The sequence below is a fragment of the Choloepus didactylus genome, chromosome 5, assembly GCF_015220235.1.
Source record: "Choloepus didactylus isolate mChoDid1 chromosome 5, mChoDid1.pri, whole genome shotgun sequence".
Lineage (NCBI taxonomy): Eukaryota > Metazoa > Chordata > Mammalia > Pilosa > Megalonychidae > Choloepus > Choloepus didactylus.
Genome location: NC_051311.1, coordinates 69678501 through 69696812, shown reverse-complemented (window position 1 = coordinate 69696812; position 18312 = coordinate 69678501). Strand labels below are relative to the sequence as shown.

Genomic DNA, 18312 nt, shown 5'->3' with positions numbered 1-18312 from the left:
GATAATAGTTTAGGACCATTTGATATAGGGACAAATGACTGCAAAGCTAATTAATTATTACCACCTCTGGATAGTACCAGTGCCTTCATAGTTGTCTGACCACCTTTAATTGTAATATTTTTTTCATGTCTTCTCCTCCTCCTACACTCTGCCTAGCACACAGTAGATGCCCCATAAATATTGAATGATTACATACTGCTTGAAAATATTATAACATGATAAAATCATTGATGTTCTGAATCATTAATTATTAAAAAGAGATGAATAACATTTTAGAAAGGTTTGAATTAAAAAGCATAGGGTAACTTCATTCATTCATTCATTTCTGATGCATAAAGTTCATCTCAAGGATCAGGGACTGTGAGAGGAATGGGAATACAAAGGTGAATTACTCATAATTCTTGCCTTTAAGAGGCTCACAGCATAGAGGTGAGGCCAATGTCTAAATAAATAATTTCAGCAATGTGATAAATAACATATAGAGATGTGCAGGACATGCTGTGGAAACACAAAAGTAGAAATGCGTAACTCTGCCTTGGTGGGACCCAAGCTGGGAAATAAAGGTCAAGAATGAAACAAGACATGAAGGAGAGTGACTATTTACTGGACAGATAGGAGTAGAGCTAGGGATATTCCAGGAAAAGGGAAAAGTAATTTAAAAAAGTGTCACATGTAAGGTCTCTTATACTGTTTGGTATGCCTAGATCATAGTGTCTGTAGGAGAGAATGGTAGGGCAAGAGGCTGGAAAAGTTGATAGAGCCTAAATGGCAATAGTATTTGAATGTCATGTTAAGGAAGCTGGACTTTATTCTGTAGGCAGTAGGGAGTCCTGAAAGAGTTTAAGTAGGAGAGTGAGATGATCAGATTTACCTTTAAGATGACTCTGGGGTTCTTGGGTACCAAAGCAGCTGACTTTACTGAAAGGATGTGGGTTAGGTTCCTGGAGCCCCTGAGAGAGCTGAAGAACCAGGATCAAGGCCATACTGAAGAATGATGACCCACACCACGCTCAGAACTGGTCCCATGGGAGATGAGCATCTGCACCACTGCTACTGCTGGATGCCGCACTCTTGTGCAGAACTGACTTCCTGCCGCAGCTGTCACCAGCAAAATGGAAACTATCTGGAGCTTCCTTCCTCCATTTACCTACTTTTTAATCCACAGTTCTCTTGAGTCAGCCTAATTTATAGATCCTCAGTCTTGAACCTGTGCCCTGACTATTGAGCAGCCAGAGGAGTCGGATTTCTGGGTTCCACCTTAGGACGGAGAGGTCCACAGCATGGCAAGCCCATGCCAAGGTTTTTGAGCACTTGTGGCAGATGCTTACCTCATCTGGCAATGGAATTAATGTTGTGTTCGAAGCAGGCAATGCTCAGAAGAGTTTAAAACATTCCACAATGGTTCAGGTGATATATGAACTCTGACATTGAGAGTAGGAATAGAAAAGAGGAATCTAAACTAAATATGGGAACTTTTAGGAGGTGGAATCTATGGAACCAGAAGACAGATTGGATAAGGTATCTGAGAGATCATAGAGCCATGGGGAGCGGGCTGGAACCAGGGTGGTGAGGTGCAGGGGGAGGGTGATTAGATCAGTGTTGGTAAAAGAAGTGGAAGCAGGGAAATACATATTTTAACACAGGGTTTGCTTTTAGTTATCTAGAAATTCACTGTTTGAATATTTTGTTTCCTAAACTAACTGAGTAAATGAGATAATCATTTATTTATAAAGCCCTTGGTTATGTTCAAGGAAGTATGATAATCAACCCAAATTCAAAATTATTTGGCTTTTATGCTCTGGAATGGATATGAGTTATAATTTTGCAAATTTAGTATATAGATAGAGAGAAATTATCTGATGTTACTTTTCTGGCATTTAATTTTCTATCTTGGTAGTGGTTTACTAGTTAATGGCTTACTTATTTACATACATAATTTGTGCCCCAGTTTAGTATCTGTAATGAATATTTTTCTCTGAATCATTTTGTGGCAATAACTACTACAATTTAACCAGTCTGGACTGTGTGTAAAAGTGAAAAGAAGGATGAATTGCTATTCGTCCCATGTCTATCATGAAACTTTTCCATTCAAAGAGGCACTAAGCAATTTCCTTAGGGGCATCACTGGAAGAAGGTGGTAGCGCTCATCTGCCCCCAACAGAAATCTGGCAGTCAGGGAGCATGCTCCTGGGCCACGTGGAGGCAGCTTTGATTGGCAGATGCAGCCTTCCTTCTGGTCAGACACACAGATCAAGCAAGGCCCTAGAGCAGTCCACAGGCCTTCTAGCAGGTTGGCTGCTTCCTCACAACTCCCACAGGTTTTTTCACACCTTTGTTTGACAAGACAAAGCTCATTCCTTTTCAACAGTGGATTTGAGTAGTTGGAAGCCTTTCTTTGCTTTGCATTTGGGCCTAGGGAATGTAGGAATTCATTTCCTGTCTGAAGCAGTTACTGAGTAAATAAGATCCCTCCAGCTCTGAACAAAGATCTACCTCCATAGATTCCTTTCATCTGGACTGCTTTGCCTAGCTACTGTTATATGGCTTAAAAAAAACCCTTCCCTTCTTTTGATTCTGTCATTTTTAGAAAAACAAATAACAAACTGCAAAGTGCTTTTCACATTTCTGTACTGTCATAAAACCTAGACAAGTGATTCTATATTTATCAGAACTATCTTTACTTAGCCACATAATATAAATACATATAATCTAATAAACGAAATATTAGCCATGATGTGATGGAAAGAGACTCAGACTTGGAGTCACCAGGCTTGGGTTCTAATCTTGGCTCTGCTGATTGATTTTAAGCTATATGAACTTGGGCAATTCAATTAGTATCTTGAAGCATAACTAAGAGGCAGGATCTCTTGAGGACATAGAGATAATATTTGTAAAAATGTTTTGTTAATTGCCATGAGATGTACAAACAGATTTGTTGATGAAGCACTGGAAGAGTAGGATGTCTCTCTGTTTAAGATCCATCTCAGCCTACAAGGTCCTGCAAAATCTGGCTACACTGAGGAAGCACTGTCCTCCTTCACCTTCCATTACCCTTTCCAGCTCCCACCATCACTTTCCCCGGCACTGCTTCAACCACCAATTGACCATGCATTTTATGTTAACCTTTGCAAGGCTATTTTCTCTGCCAGCAACTCTGCATTTCATTCCCACATCCGCTGTACACCTCTTTCAAGTTTCAGCTTAAATATCAATTTTTCAGATAAAGCTCCCTGGCACCCAAAGTAATATGGATCTGTCCCAACCAGACCCTCATAGTTTCTGCACATTTTCTTTACAGTATTCCTCAAAATTGTAATTAAATCATTATTATAATGTCAGTATTTACCATCAGACTTTCATTTCCATGATAGCAGGGATGATTTCTGTCTGGTTACCAGAACCTAGGTCCTAGGTCCTTGAAAAGTGCCTGGGGTATGGAAGGGACTCAATAAATATTTGTTGAGTGTAGGAACTAATAAACCCACCATATGCCCTCACATTTTCATGTTTTTGCATATACTGATCCATCTGGTTTGAAGAGCCTTGCTTCAAGTGGATACTGAATCTTTACTGAGTGAATTAATTCAGGGATCCCTTCCAGCAGGCATTCATTCCAGGCCCTCAGTAACTCCTAAATGCTCCCACAGTGCCACACACTTTTCTTTCATTACAGAAGCTACACACTGAAATTACTTGTATGCTTAAAAATACTGATGTCCAGGCATCATCCCAGACCAATTAAACCAGTATCTCTCAGAGCCCAGAAACATCATTTCCTTAAAGGTCTCCCTGGTGATTCTATTTATAAAGCCAGAGTTGAGAACCACTGATTATTATACTATATTCTTATCATCTATTTACACTTCTCAATTCCTTGAAGGCAGGGATTCGTCTCATTTTTTTTTTATCCTCTAGCCTTAATGCAGACTGGACACTCAAAAATTGTTTTAGAATGAATGGAGAGATGAACGTTTATCATAGGGATAAAACTAAATACATGTCAATGCCAGACCACTTTTACCTCTGCAATGGGTGGTAAGGGAATGGCTTAATAAAGACAATGACTTCCAATTATTATACCAAGGCCTTCTCCACCGAGTGAGAAAAATCTATAGTGACCTATTACTGATAAAATTCAAGATGTTTTTTTTTTCCCTCCTGGATAATATAACAGTATTTCAGTCATATAGAGAGCTTTCCAAAACTGTTTGCTTCTGAGAGAGAACTTGGATTGAGAACTACTGTGAATTGAAGCTGACACATGGAAGAGTTTTACAAAAAAAAGCAAACGTATTTCGGTAAAACAATCATTGTTTTTGTTTTTGTTTTGTTTTGTTTTGTTTTGCACTTAATGAAAAGCAGCTGAACAGGATAGTGCTTGGAGAAACAAAAATGAATAAAGTTCAGTTTTTGCAAAAGTCCATTGCCAAGAACTACATTGCCTTAATTAGTGAGGGTTTCTGGTCAAAGTACAAGTGAATAGGTTAATATGTAAGTTCTACTTGCCTGCAAACCTTGGAGCCTTCCATATTTTCGAGCAGAGGTCTGTGAACTTCTTGAATTAATATCTATGTGCATACATGCTTTTTCCTAGGAATTTAGAATATAACTCATCAGATTCTCAAAAGAGCTCCTCATACAAAAAGGATCACTGCAGGAGGGAGTTTGGGCTCTGTCTTTGACCTCTGTGGCAAAATTAGACATCTGGATCTGGAAACCTGGTCAGGCCTTCTGGTCTAGCTTGAGCAGACCTGAGAATTTTTAGCCTTGTATAGAGTCTCCATTCAGTAATACAATGTTGTAGGGAAAATCCCACTTTCCTCTCTCTTTATTTTACAGTTTTATCCTTAGTTTCCATTCCGTTTAAGTGATTCTTGTTTAAAGTTTCATTGTTTTCACCATGTCAACACTCTATTTCTTCATCTTCTTCAGCATTTCTTTCCTGACCACTTATTTAGTCCTTTTTTTTTTTTTTTTTTTTTTTTTTTTTTTTTTTTTTTTTAGTTTGCTTCTTTGGGATTATTTTCATAATATATGCAGAATGTTTCAGATTCTGGCCAGGGAACATTGGCTTTCAAGGGGCAAATGGGATAAGAACTTGTGAAAGAGAATGAGATGGATTCATCAGAGAGGCAGAAGAAGAACCATCAGGAGAGGATGGGGCCCCAGTGGTCAAGGACCGGGTGAGATCAAGCAGCTCTGTCCTTGGATGTGTCAATGTGGAGGTCATGAATGACTTCATGTGAGAGAACTTTCCTGGGAATGTGGGGATGGAAGTCATACAGCAGATTAAATGTTGAGTCAGAAATGAGGCCATGGAGTCAGTGAGGTAATTAGCCTTGAATCAAGGAAAGAGGGGCATAGGGACTTCAGATAGAATGGCTAGATGAACTGAAGGCAAGGATGCAATGTGGAGGAATATTTTAGAAGCAAAAGGGGATACCTGATGGCACAATATTCTAAGATAAGGGAAAGGAAGGTCTATTTTTGCCTTTTGTTTGAATTTCATTGCAGTCTCTTTGAAGATGAGCTGTTTATATTTCTTAGTAGAGTTATATGTAATAAAATGCTTTATCCATAAAGCATTATATATAATAAAATGCTTTATCCATAAAGCATTATATATAATAAAATGCTTTATCCATAAAGCATTATATATAATAAAATGCTTTATCCATAAAGCATTATATATAATAAAATACTTTATCCATAAAGCATAGCTTCAGATAATCAATATGAAGATTATATTGAAAAGATAAAGATTCCTTTTTCTTTACTTCAAAAATGCCCTCTATACTCCTCTTATTTAATTTGGTGGAAGACACAAACTTCCTCCTTTCTAAACAAAACACATTCACCATTATTAAATGCCACAGTTTATTCCCTCTTTCCAGCATGGTCAGTCTCTATCTAGCTACTTACATGTTTCATTTACCCTTTTTGTCCCCCAAACCTTGGCTAAACCTTCAAATCAATATTTTATTGCTCTCTACCCTCTATTTCTAAAGTTCTTGCAAGAGTAATTTCACTGTCTCTTCTTCTTCCTCAATGTCTATTTGCTTATTAACCCTTGTCCTCACTACTTGCTTGCTTCCCCCTCAACCTGCAAAAGATGAAGAAGAAAATCCATACCTTTGCTCTCCTCTGCCTCACTGCCTGCTCACTTCCCAGACCCTGGTGCCATGCCTCACTTTGTGCTTGCTTTGCCCCCACGAAGACCCTTCCTTCAGTTTCCATGGTCATTGCTTCCATGTTTGGCTTTTGTGTATCGTAGGTATTCAGAGCTCTATCACCCATGGTGCAGAGGTGAAGGGTGCCATGGGTGTACATAATTACTAGTGTAGAGTGCAGGTCCTTAACTTAAGCTTCTCAGCTGCACATGCTCGTCCCTCCACTTATGACCTCTGTGATTGAGCAGGTCATTTATTCCCATTCTTGAAAATAAAGATAGCAATAAATCGTAACTGGTAGAACTATGGCAAGAATCAAGTGAATTAATTGAAAGCCCTTAGAACAGCTCCTGCATGCATTAAGCTGAATTTTATAAAAACAGCTTTACTATTTTTATTTTTACTAATTTAATAAAATAACTGCTTATTGTGTTACAGACATTCTCAGATGTACATTCATATGTAAGTCCCAGATTCTGCTCTGCTCCTTAATCCAGCTCCAGAAGGCTGTAAACTTCTAGTGTAGAATATAATGAAGAGAGAATCTACCTCATGGTGTTGGACACTTTTGACATCCCTGGCCTGTAATACATTCTCAATAAATGTTGGCTGTTACGATGATGTCCCAGGTGAAGAGTCTGATGAAGAAAAGCCAGGGCTCTCAAGGAGGCAGCACTTTCAAGTCAGTGGAAGATGTGAATGACCACAAGGACAGCCTCTGAGGTAGAAACTGTTAGCAGATGTGTACCTCCACTGGATAAATGGTTCTCATTTGCATCGTGTCCTAACAGGATCATGAGATTCCTGGAAAGATAACTTGCTAAAGATACTTTGGACTTGGCTTTACTACCTAGGTAAGTCTGGCCAGCATTCTAATCCTGACTAGACCCAGTTCATTCATTTGTGGTCCACAAATAGGTTTTGAGTACCTAGTATGTTCCGGGTTCTATACTGGATGCAGGGATACAGTAATGCACAAATAAACATAGTTTTGTTCTCATTGAACTTACTCAAATTGGAGAATTTACCTAAGGAATTTTGATGAACTTGATAGAATTACAGAGAATCTAGCAACAGAATTATTATTTTCAACTTCAAAAATTTCCTCCAATTTGCATATCCTACCACTTTTTAACTTTATTTTGAAACTTCATGTTAGAACATTTAAAGTTAAAAACGATAGCTTTTCATATTAATGCTTTTTCATATTCAGCAGGCCCAGAGAGTACATGCAAAGTTGTACGTTATTTTTAACAACATCTCAATTATTCATTGGTCCCATGTTTAAGAAATTCTCTTACATGAGACTATGATTTCCAGGAAGCAAACCCTCAGGATCAGACATCTTAGCTATAAGAAGTACTCAAAGACCCAGTTCCTCCAGATTTTTTTAAAAGACTGAGCCCAGGTCTATGATTCATTCTCTCTGTCTCTCCACCCTGCTCTCTGTCTACCCCTTTCCTCTCCCCCCTCCCACCCTCCCTTCATCCAATGTATCTGCCTGTCTGTTTTTCTGTCTTTCATATAACATCAAACAACAAAGTCTTTGTAGTTTGTACATGTCTGGGTTTCAGCACATTTTTTTATAGTTTCTAAATGGGACATTGAAAGTAACTTGCAAAGAAAGTTCTTTTCCCAGCCACTTAATTTTTGGACTTTATTATTTTCCTTAAGGATTTGAAGATCATGATCGAATTCTTGGATTGATTTTTTTTTTTTCTTTTTTTGCCTGCTATGTCTTCAATGGCTCCTGTTTGCAACAAACATGCTTTGCAGGTATTTCCCTCAGCTTTAGAAAATCATCCCCTGAGGCCTATTTTGTCCAAATCATTGCCTAAAGCAAGACTTTCTGACATTTCCCCACTTTAAAGTATATATTAATCCTTTCTATCTAAGAACATAAGAAGAAAGCAGATTTAAGATATTAGTCACTTCTCTCAGAACAATTACAACTAAGTAGGAAAGATATAAATGCCAATGGCAATGATAATAATATAATCATAATGATAATTATATATAATTGTATAAAATAATCACATATGAATTAATAATGTGAGCATAATAATTGCATATAGTTATATATTAGGTATGTGTCTGTATAAATGCTCAAAATCATATATGCTAAAATCATGTACATAAAAATATAGAGCTAAAAATCATATGTATATATATGTACATATATGCTAAAATATATATGTGTATATATTTTATATATTACACACACACACGTCCTGAAAGTATAGTGCTGAAATTCACAGACAGTAAGTGCTTTTGGAATTCAGAGGAAGAAAAGACTGAGGACTGGATTACTTAGGAAGGATTTTAGCAAAATTAATAGGTAAAGCCGGCTCTGAAGAATGAATAGGATTTAGGAAGGAGAAGTACTTTGGGGGAGTGAAGACTGGCATAAGCAGGGAGGGAGTCATAAAACATAATTCTTTAAGGACATTAAAAAGGTGCTTGTTTGTTTTTCTTTTTTTCTTTTCCCTAGGAATAGTGTAGTAAATTGAAGGAGAGAGTAGTCCAGATAAAAAAGGAATGTATTGTATAGGGTCGGGAGGCCAGGCCAAGAAGTTTGTACTTAGATATGACACCTGTCCAGGTGTCATAAAAATCATGAAAGCTGCTACTGCTTTCATGATGCACACCTTGTTTTAATGAGGTGCTCCCCTAGGGTAGCACCTGAGACTCGGCAACAGCATTAAAGGGAAACAGATCAAGATTTGGCCAAGTCTTTCCAGGATGATATCTCATAGACCACCAGAATTGACAGAGAATTTTCATTCTTAAATAAATGCTTTTGTTGGTAATCATTTTTTAAAACATTCTGTGCCATTTTAAATATTGAAGATTCTGGGGATGCTCTGTTACCCATATGTAGACCCTGAAAAGAAATTTTAATTTCTATTTTATTCTACTTTTTAAATGTTAAAATATTTGATAAATATAGAATACACTTTCATATAAGGAGGGAGATCTCAGGGGTTTACTTTATTGTCATTACTAGCAGTTAACCCAATATCATTTATTAAATATCCCATTTTCTTCTCTTTTACTTGAAATACTATTTTTATCATTTGCTTACTTCCATACACACCTGAGTGTCTATTCTGATCTACTGAATTTGTCTGGGTATCAGGACCATGCTTCTTTTGCTCTTTTCCTCATAAATAAGTTCATTTTATTGAGGTATAATTTGCATCCAATTAAATTCACCCTTTTAACTCTTGATTCTGATGAACCATGCCGAATGTATGTAGTAGTTGAACCAAAAGCACAGTCAAGATACAGATCATTTTTATCACTCTGGAAAGTTTTCTTGTGCTGCTTTGCAGTTAATCACCTCCTTTTATCCATCAACCTGTGATAATCACTGATATGATTTCTGTCCTTATAACTTTGCCTTTTACAGAATTTCACATAAATGGAATCATATAATATTCATTTGCACTTTTTTTTTACACTAAGCATAATGCTTCTGAGATATATCCACGTAGTTGCATGTATGTGGTGGTTTGAAGCTGTTACATACCCCCCAAAAGGCCATGTTCTTTTAATCCATTCCTGTGGCTATTTAAAATGAGATATTTCGAGGTGGGTCTTAATCTTTTTACTGAAGTCCTTTATGAGAAGAAAAAAGACAGAAAAACCCGGAAAGCTGAGAGAGAAAGTCACTGAAACCAGAAGCTGAAAGCAATGAAACCCAAAAGAGAAGGGAGAAGAACCCACAAAGATTGGCCATATACCTTCCCATGTGACAGAGGTGTTCCAGATGCCAGCAGCAGTTAGTTCTTCAGAGAAGGTATCATCATGTTGATGCCTCAATTTGGACATTTTCACAGCTGTAGAAATGTAAATTTGTAAGCTGATAAATCGCCATTTGTAAAAGCCCACCTATTTTTGGTATATTGCATTCTGGCAGCTTTAACAAACCAAAACAATGTACCAGTAGTTCTTTCCTTTTTATTGCTGAATAGTATTCCATTGTATGTGTATACTATAATTTGTTTATTCTTTCAATTAATGGACATAGAAATTATTGCTAGCTTGTGGTATTTTGAATAAAGTTATTATGAACATTTGGATACACATGTTTTTGTGTTTGTGTTTCATTTCTTTTGAGTAAATACAAAGGAGTAAGATTGCCGAGTCATCTGGAAAGTATATGTTTACCTTTATAAAAACTCACTAAACTGTTTTCCAATGTAGCTGAGTCATTTTGCATTCCTACCAGTAGAAGGATTGTTCCAGTTGTTTCACATCCTTATCACAGCTTGGTATTCAGTCTCATTAATTTTAGTAATTCTGATGAGAATGTAATAGTATTTAAATGCAGTTTTTTTTTCCTGTTAATTATAGTCTCTAGTTTGCATTGATTGTATTTTCCCCCAATACTTCCCTATTTTTAACACCTTACAAGGTTGACATTCATTTGTTCTCTCTCATGAAAAAAAAAACATATTTGTGCATTTTATCACAATTGTTGAGCACTCTAGGGTTCACTGAGTTATACAGTCCCAGTATTGATCTTTCCTCTTCCTTCTGGTGTTCCACATGCTCCTAAACTTCCTCTTTCAACCATACTCACAGTCATCTTTGTTCAGTGTACTTACATTGCTGTGCTACCATCACCCAAAATTGTGTTCCAAACCTCTCACTCCTGTCTTTTCCTATCTGTCTGTAATGCTCCTTTTAATATTTCCTGTAGAGCAGGTATCTTATTCACAAACTCTGTCATTGTCTGTCTGTCAGAGAATATCTTAAACTCTCCCTCATATTTGAAGGACAGTTTTGCTGGATATAGGATTCTTGGTTGGTGTTTCTTTCCTTCAGTATCTTAAATATATCACACCACTTCCTTCTTGCCTCCATGGTTTCTACTGAGAAATCAGCACATAGTCTTATCAAGCTTCCTTTGTATGTGATAGATTGCTTTTCTCTTGCTGCTTTCAGGATTCTCTCTTTATCTTTGATGTTTAATAATTTTGTTATTAAGTGTCTTGGCACAGGCCTATTCATATCTATTCTATGCTGTGCTTCTTGGATCTGTAATTTTATGTCTTTCATAAGAGATGGGAAATTTTCATTGATTATTTCCTCTATTATTTCTTCTGCACCCTTTCCCTCCTCTTCTCCTTCTGGGACACCCATGACACATACATTCAAGCATTTCATGTTGTCATTCAATTCCCTGAGACATTGCTCATATTTTTCCATTATTTTCCCTATCTGTTCTTTAGTGTGTAGGCTTTCAGGTGTCTTGTTCTCCAGTTCCTGAGTGTTTTCTTCTGCCTCTTGAGAGCTGATGTTGTATATCTCCAATGTGTCTTTCATCTCTTGTGTTGTGCCTTCATTTCCATAGATTCTGCCAGATTCTGCCATTGATTTTTCAAAGTTTCAATTTCTCCTTATGTACACCCAATGTTTTCCTTATATGCTTCATCTCTTTTGCCATATATTCCATAAATTTTTTGAATTGATTTAGTGTTAGTTGTTTCAATTCCTGTATCTCAGTTGAAGTGTAAGTTTGTTCCTTTGACTGGGCCATAGCTTTGTTTTTCTTAGTGTAGGTTATAGTTTTCTGTTGTCTAGGCATCTGGTTTCCTTGGTTACCCCAATCAGGTTTTCCCAGACCAGAACTGGCTCAGGTTCCAGAAGGAGAAAATATTCAGCACCAGGTTTCCCTGAGGGTGTGTCTTAAAGGATTGACATACCCTGTGAGGCCTCAAGTTGCTGTACTTTTCTTAACCTGCCCAGCAGGTGGTGCCTGTCAGCCTGTCACTCCCAACTGGTGTAAGGAGGTGTGGCCCCTTTAATTCTCAGCTTAAGCTGTTTCTGGTTTGATTGTTTTCCCCCAGGTCCTGGGGTCTCTCATTCTGAATGGAAGACTGGTAGTAGAGCTGGGCACCATCTCCTTCCTTTTAGGGAAGATAGACCCCCTAGGGAGTTATCATCTGCACTTAAATAGGTTCTTTGTCTCTCTGACTCTGCTATCTCCACCCTTGTCTGAGTCAGAGTTCTGCATATTGAAAATGGCTGAGGCTGTCTCCACTATCTGCTCAGGTTAAGAGAGAAAAAAAGGATCAGAAGGCCCCCTTTCAGGGCCAGTCCATGGCACCCAGTTTCACACATCAGCCAGACATAGCACCCAGTCCTTTGGGCTCCCCCTCCCTGGACATAGAAGTTCCCTGGCTCTTCAAGGTCAGTCATCACTAAAAGCCTCTGTCTGCTTGTTGGGGACTTGTAGCTTGCATTGAGCAGTCCGCATTTGCCCATGAAAACCCCAGTTGGAACTGGACTGAGGAATATTCAGTTGTTCAGAGAGTGCTGCTCTGTATCACAGTAAGGCTTTGCAGTTCTGGCTGCCATGGTGGTAGGGGGCTCCTGGTTTGTGTCTGTAGTTTCTACTCACAGATTCCACACTGCAGTGTCAGGTGTTCCTCCCAATCCAGGTTGGTGCACGATGTGTGGACAGTCATGGTTTTCCCCCAGCTGTTATTCCAGATCATTTACCTGTTGTTCCTGACTGTTTATTAGTTTCCCTGGGGGGACAAACTAACTTCTACTCCTCTCTATGCTGCTGTCTTCTTCCGTCCTCATTTCAATGCAGTTTTAATTTGTATTTCTTTAATGAATGTTAATTTTCATCATTTTTTCATGTGTTTATTAACCATGCCATTCATATATATTCTTCCGTGAAGTCTATTTAAATCTTTTGCTTTATAATCAGAACATTTGTTTGCCTAATAGTTCTATTGTTTTTGTTGTTGTTGTTGTTAGTAATAGTAGTGGTACTGAGTTGCAAACATTCTTTACATATTCTGGATACAAGTCTTTTATCAGATACTTGTTTTCTTCCAAATTACAATGCATATGCTGGTCTTGCTTGCATTAAAGACACTTTTTCCATTATTTCAACCCCCTTATAGGAATATGAGAATGAAAAATGCATATTACATGGATATGCACTGTATATTGACATAGGTGCAATCTCTCCAATTGAAATCAGTGATGCTCTGATAAAAAACTTAAAAAGTGCAGAGTAGTCTTGGGATCGCTGTGCCTGTGGGCATTGTATTTTTAAATATTGTCTGCTTACCTAGTAGCTAAGCAGAGTAGAGGCTGTATAACCATCCATCTCTTTCCTTATTCTGTGTTCTGGTTTGCTAATGCTGCCATTATGTAAAATATACCAGAAATGGATTAGCTTTTATAAAGGGGGTTTATTTGGTTACAAAGTTAATGTCTTAAGGCCATAAAAGTGTCCAAGCTAAGGCGTCAAAAATAGGGTACCTTCACAGAAGAATGGCCAATGGCGTCTGGAACACCTCTGCTGTCTGGGAAGGCATGTGGCTGCTGTATTCTTCCTTTGCTCCCAGGTTGTGTTTCAAAATGGCTTTGTCCCAGGATGTTTATTTCTAGGCATCTGAGGATACTCTCTTAGTTTCTCCCATGCAAACTCTGGAGTAGCAAAAGTCTACTTTGAATGGCCATCTTCAAAATGTCTCTCATGGCTGCAGCTGAGGTCCTTCTATTTGTGAACTCTTTTTATAGGCCTCTAGTGATTAAATCAAGGCCCACATTGAATGGGCCAGGCCGCACATCCATGGAAATAATCTAATCAAAGGTATTACCCACAGTTGAGTGGGTCACATCTCCATAGAAACAACCTAATCCAAAGATTCCAACCTAAACAACACTAATATGTCTGCCCCCACAAGATTGCATCAAAGAACATGGCATTTTGGGGGACATAATACATCCAAAACGGAACATCCTGTCTCTTGTCTTTTCTTAGTGTGGTTTTCTAGTCAGAGTTTTAGTGTATTGTCTATCCTTTCAAACTGAATTTTCATTGCTCTAATAAGCCTCAGCTTTTCTTAGAAAGGAGATGGTTTATAAAGAACATAATAAACCCACCCATATGCTTGTAATATCATTTATTGCTTATTGAGAGCCAGCCATGTTGATTTCACATAACTTACCAATAGGAGATTCTGAACATCACCAGGGATCATGATGCACACAAATTTCAGCTCCTGGATTGTTTAGTAGAAGACCTCACCCATAATAGATATTCATTAAAGGTTTCTTAGCTTGGTAGAAAACCTTCCAATATGTCTTTGCTACCCAATGTCCCTAAATACTACCAGCACTGATAGTTCTTCTAGCTTGGTGAGAATGTCTACTGGCAGAATCTCAGACAGATTGTGGACCATTGAAGCCAACAGATTCCATGAAGATGAAATTGCATCTCTCCTTCTAGAATTGGGCTGCTATCCTGTGGATCTGATACAACAAACTCACAGATACATATCTCCAGTTTATAACTCTTCTCAAATCCAGATACACATTACAGCTGCCTGCTTGACATTTTTTCTTGAATTTTGAACCCCAGTTCGAGTCAATCTTATCTAGTCTAAAAATTGCTTGAGAGAAGGAATCATGCCTGCTTCATTTCTATATCTCCCAAAATGCCTACCACAATGTTTTTTTTTGTTTTTTTGTTTTTTTTTTTTTTGAGAGGAGAACATTCCTTATTGAGAAGTAGATATAGAAGAGCACATTCTACCACATGTGGGGAACAGTTCAGCTTCTGTAAAAGGCCTTTAACCCTCAAGAAAACCCCTACTGAAATTGCTTTTGGATAAATTTAACAGTGACACTGAAACTGGAGGGGGGCTGCCACTGAACATGCTTAAAATCAACCCACGCAAATGCACAGTGAACATAAGTAGTGTACAGAGATTACAAGAGAAAGGCACAAATGACCAGAGTTCGGGATTGTGGTGAGGGCTCCACAAGAAGACAGCAGTGTTATAGAGACTGATCTGGGAAGGGTGACATGTCATACATCAAAAGCTTCCCCAAGATAGCAGGTTATAATGGGCCAGAGAGAAATTAGAGAGAACATCTCTTCCTTCACTTGAACACCAAAAATAGGATACCAGCAACTAAGGGGTTGGTGGCAAATCCCAAAAAGGAAATGGAGGAATTCTTGGAGAGGCAGAAGTACTTTTTAGTCCAAGAGTGAGGCACTGTTGAAAAGAGAGGCAAACTTTGGCAGGGGTAGCCATTCTGCCTTGCTGAGCCATGGAAGTTATTTCAAATCATTTTCTACTTCTCTGAGGATGTTTGGACAGTGCAACTTACATGGAAGTATAGGTGAACTTTATCAGATTGCTTCAGGTGAAAAGGATTTTACAATGTAATTAACCAGCCAACATGTGACATGAAAGGGAGAGCTGAAAATTATTTTGGCATCTGGAAATGTAAAAAGGGGCAGGGAGTAAAGAGAGAAGAAAATACTTACTACCAGGATTTCCTTTCTCTAAGACACTGCCCATGCCCACAGGTAGATTCAGAATATAGAATCACCACCTCATAATTTTCTCCATCTCATTCAGTGTAATCCCTGGGAAACTCTTCAAAAGTATATGGCTCTGGTCAGCCTAGTAATGGATCAAAAATAGGTCAGTCAATAAAACTAGAGGGAAAAAAAATGTAAAATTAGGTGAAATCCAAAGTGAATGGACCCCTTCCAGTATAGACACATTCAGAAGTGCTACCTCTTCCACGCCTCTCCACAAAATACATGTGTAAGGAGTAATTGGAAAGGTCCTGGTGGTGGCAACCATATTTGGAAGTTTGGTACCTTCCAAAGGTGGTAAGAAGCACTATTACAAACAGTTTAGAAGACACAGCACAACCTCTTGGGGCTAGAGAACAGGAGGAGAGAACCGGTGACTGGACAGGTACAGCACCATAAGAGAATTCCTTGGGTCAGTGCTATGAGGGATATGTACAAGTCTAACACAGATCCCATCCAGGCAACCTCACTGAGGCCAAAACAACAGTTCCTCAGAACCAGTGTCTGCAGTGTACACGAAGGTCAGAGCCAGGACAGTCCTGAGGGGGATGGCCTTCCCAAAGGATACTGTATTTGCCAATCACAAGAGCAACAGAAATGACAGACAGATCCCCAGGGTACGGATTCCTACTCCTGGGATTCACTGGCTCCAAGTGACAGGTCACTTTAAGTGCCCTTGCGAGGCGTTCATTTTAAATAGCTCGGATCCATGGTTTTATTGGAGTTGGACTTTTTGGCCTCTTTGGCTATCCACTCATCAATCAGGTCCTGTCTCTTTAAAACTAGGTGTTTCGTTTCCAATACTTGAGCATTTGAAGGGCTTGCAGGGTACTGACAATGTCCACAGGATTCACAGCTGTCTCCTGGCTAATTTCTTTGATAGAAGTCTCTTTGCCTTGAAAATTATGCAGGTAACGGAGAAGGACTTCTTTCCAGTAACTGCAGTAACTTATGAGCCCAAGATCTGAGAGTGGACATTCTGAAGAGCCAGCTTTTTCTTCCGCTTTGGAAAGCAAATAACTGAAATCAATGAGCATCTTGCCATAGGCTTGTCTCATGTACTGATTCATGGTAAGGATACAAGATACATTGTATTTGAGGAATGAATTTTTTTCCTTGGAAAAATATCCACTCAGGTGACAGCCAATATTGCCTGCCTCTGTCATAACATAGAACATGAAGCATTCCGCATCATAATATAAAGTCTTGTGGTCTAGAAAAAGCTTGGCCAAGAGGCACAAGTTTTGGCAGTAGATCTTGTTCTTCTTGCCATCTACTTCAGACACAGAGATTGAACCTTTGCGATAAATGTCATCACCCGGTGGGTGTTTCCACACACATTCAGCCATGTGTCAGTGGAGTATTGTTTGGCTCTTCATATATTTTAAACAGAATTCACACATGTAGAGATGTCCCAGCTGTGCATATTCTTCAGGATAGGGAGAATGGTACCAAGTATCAACCTCACAATGGCCAAAGGCAATTGTTTTAATCATGTTGCTCCCCTCTGTGATTTGGCCTTGTAGCCTTAATTTATCCAAATCCTCTGAAGCCCGGGCTTGTGCTCTTCAGAAAAGATGCAAGTCATACTTGCTAGTCAGGTTTTCCAGGAGAGGTTCCCGAGTGTTCCTATACATCTGTCTGTGTTCCCTGGTGAATCTGGAACCTTCTAAATAGAGTTATTTTCTTCTCTCTCAAAGATCAGAACTCTGTGCCTTCTTTTCTTCATCATGGCATCCACTCCAAGTATCCTTTTCCAGGAAAAAAAGGACCACAATGTTTTGAAGGTAGTAGATGCTTAGTAACCATATTGGGAATTAATGAAGGGAAAGAGGGTGTGCAGCTACATATGTGAAGAATTCTGGGAGCTTATGTGCTGAGGAGCAGGGGTGCTGCAGAGCATGTCCCTGTGGCCTCACCCAAAGGTTAATATATAACATCTAGATAATAGAGGTCCATGGAAACATGTGCATAAAACTTAGTGCTCCATACCCTTATAAACAAAGCATCCTAAATAACACTGACAATGTCATAGGGGAGTCTTGCCTTGGAGACATGAAGTCTGGCCAGCTTCAGCTTGGGGAAACACTCTTCATTATGACAAATGTATTTTGGACTTTAAAAGGCAAAGCCCCTCTTGGATTCCCTGAAGCCTTCACCTGCAAGGTGGGTACACTTTATATGGCTGATGAATTCTCTTTTGGGGTTCCAGGGACTGCCATAGAGTGAAAGGCTTCCTGGAGTGTTGCTTTTTAAACCTGTGGATGCTGCTGCCCAACTGGTGAGGTTTTCTCATTCTTTCTCTTTTGTTCTATTTCTGTAATGTTTGAGCTAGTCATTTGATTCTAATCATTTAATTTCCTTAATATTCTCTTAATTTTGCTAATACCAATAAAATTAGCTTTTAAGTTCTAAAGTAGTGTAAAAGTGTCTATTTCTTTCATACTAATCTGATCCTATCAATTAAGCAGAACAGAGGGCACGAATGATTGTGTGACCTACCCTGTCTCATCTTGTTCTATTACTGAGTCATCATGTCTACTTGAGCCTCTTGGCCACCTAATTGCTGTAAAGTTTTTGCTATCTAATAGTATTCTGGTTTCTTGAATAGTACCAGCTATCACCTGTCTGATCCAGCTTACTGTCCCTCACCTTGATTTGTGCAGATTCACAACACAGTGCTATATAAAGCTGTTCCACCCAGCCTTTACGAGCCCTCTACAGTGCAAACTTTCTGCTCTGGACACATCTTTTCCACTGTTCCTCACAGAT

General features: G+C 38.7%; 1 long non-coding RNA gene and 1 pseudogene across 1 annotated transcript in view; one reads left to right on the top strand and one right to left on the bottom strand.

Moving 5' to 3' along the window:
• The window catches only part of LOC119534171, a 41335-nt gene extending 34272 nt beyond the window's left edge, over positions 1 to 7063 (top strand). Inside the window, exon 3 of the long non-coding RNA XR_005216974.1 lies at positions 6609 to 7063. This is a non-coding gene — a long non-coding RNA (uncharacterized LOC119534171). The remainder of the gene's footprint in view (positions 1 to 6608) is intronic.
• Positions 7064 to 16206: 9143 nt separating this feature from the next.
• On the bottom strand, positions 16207 to 17051 carry LOC119534170 (annotated as a pseudogene).
• Positions 17052 to 18312: the final 1261 nt, after the last annotated feature.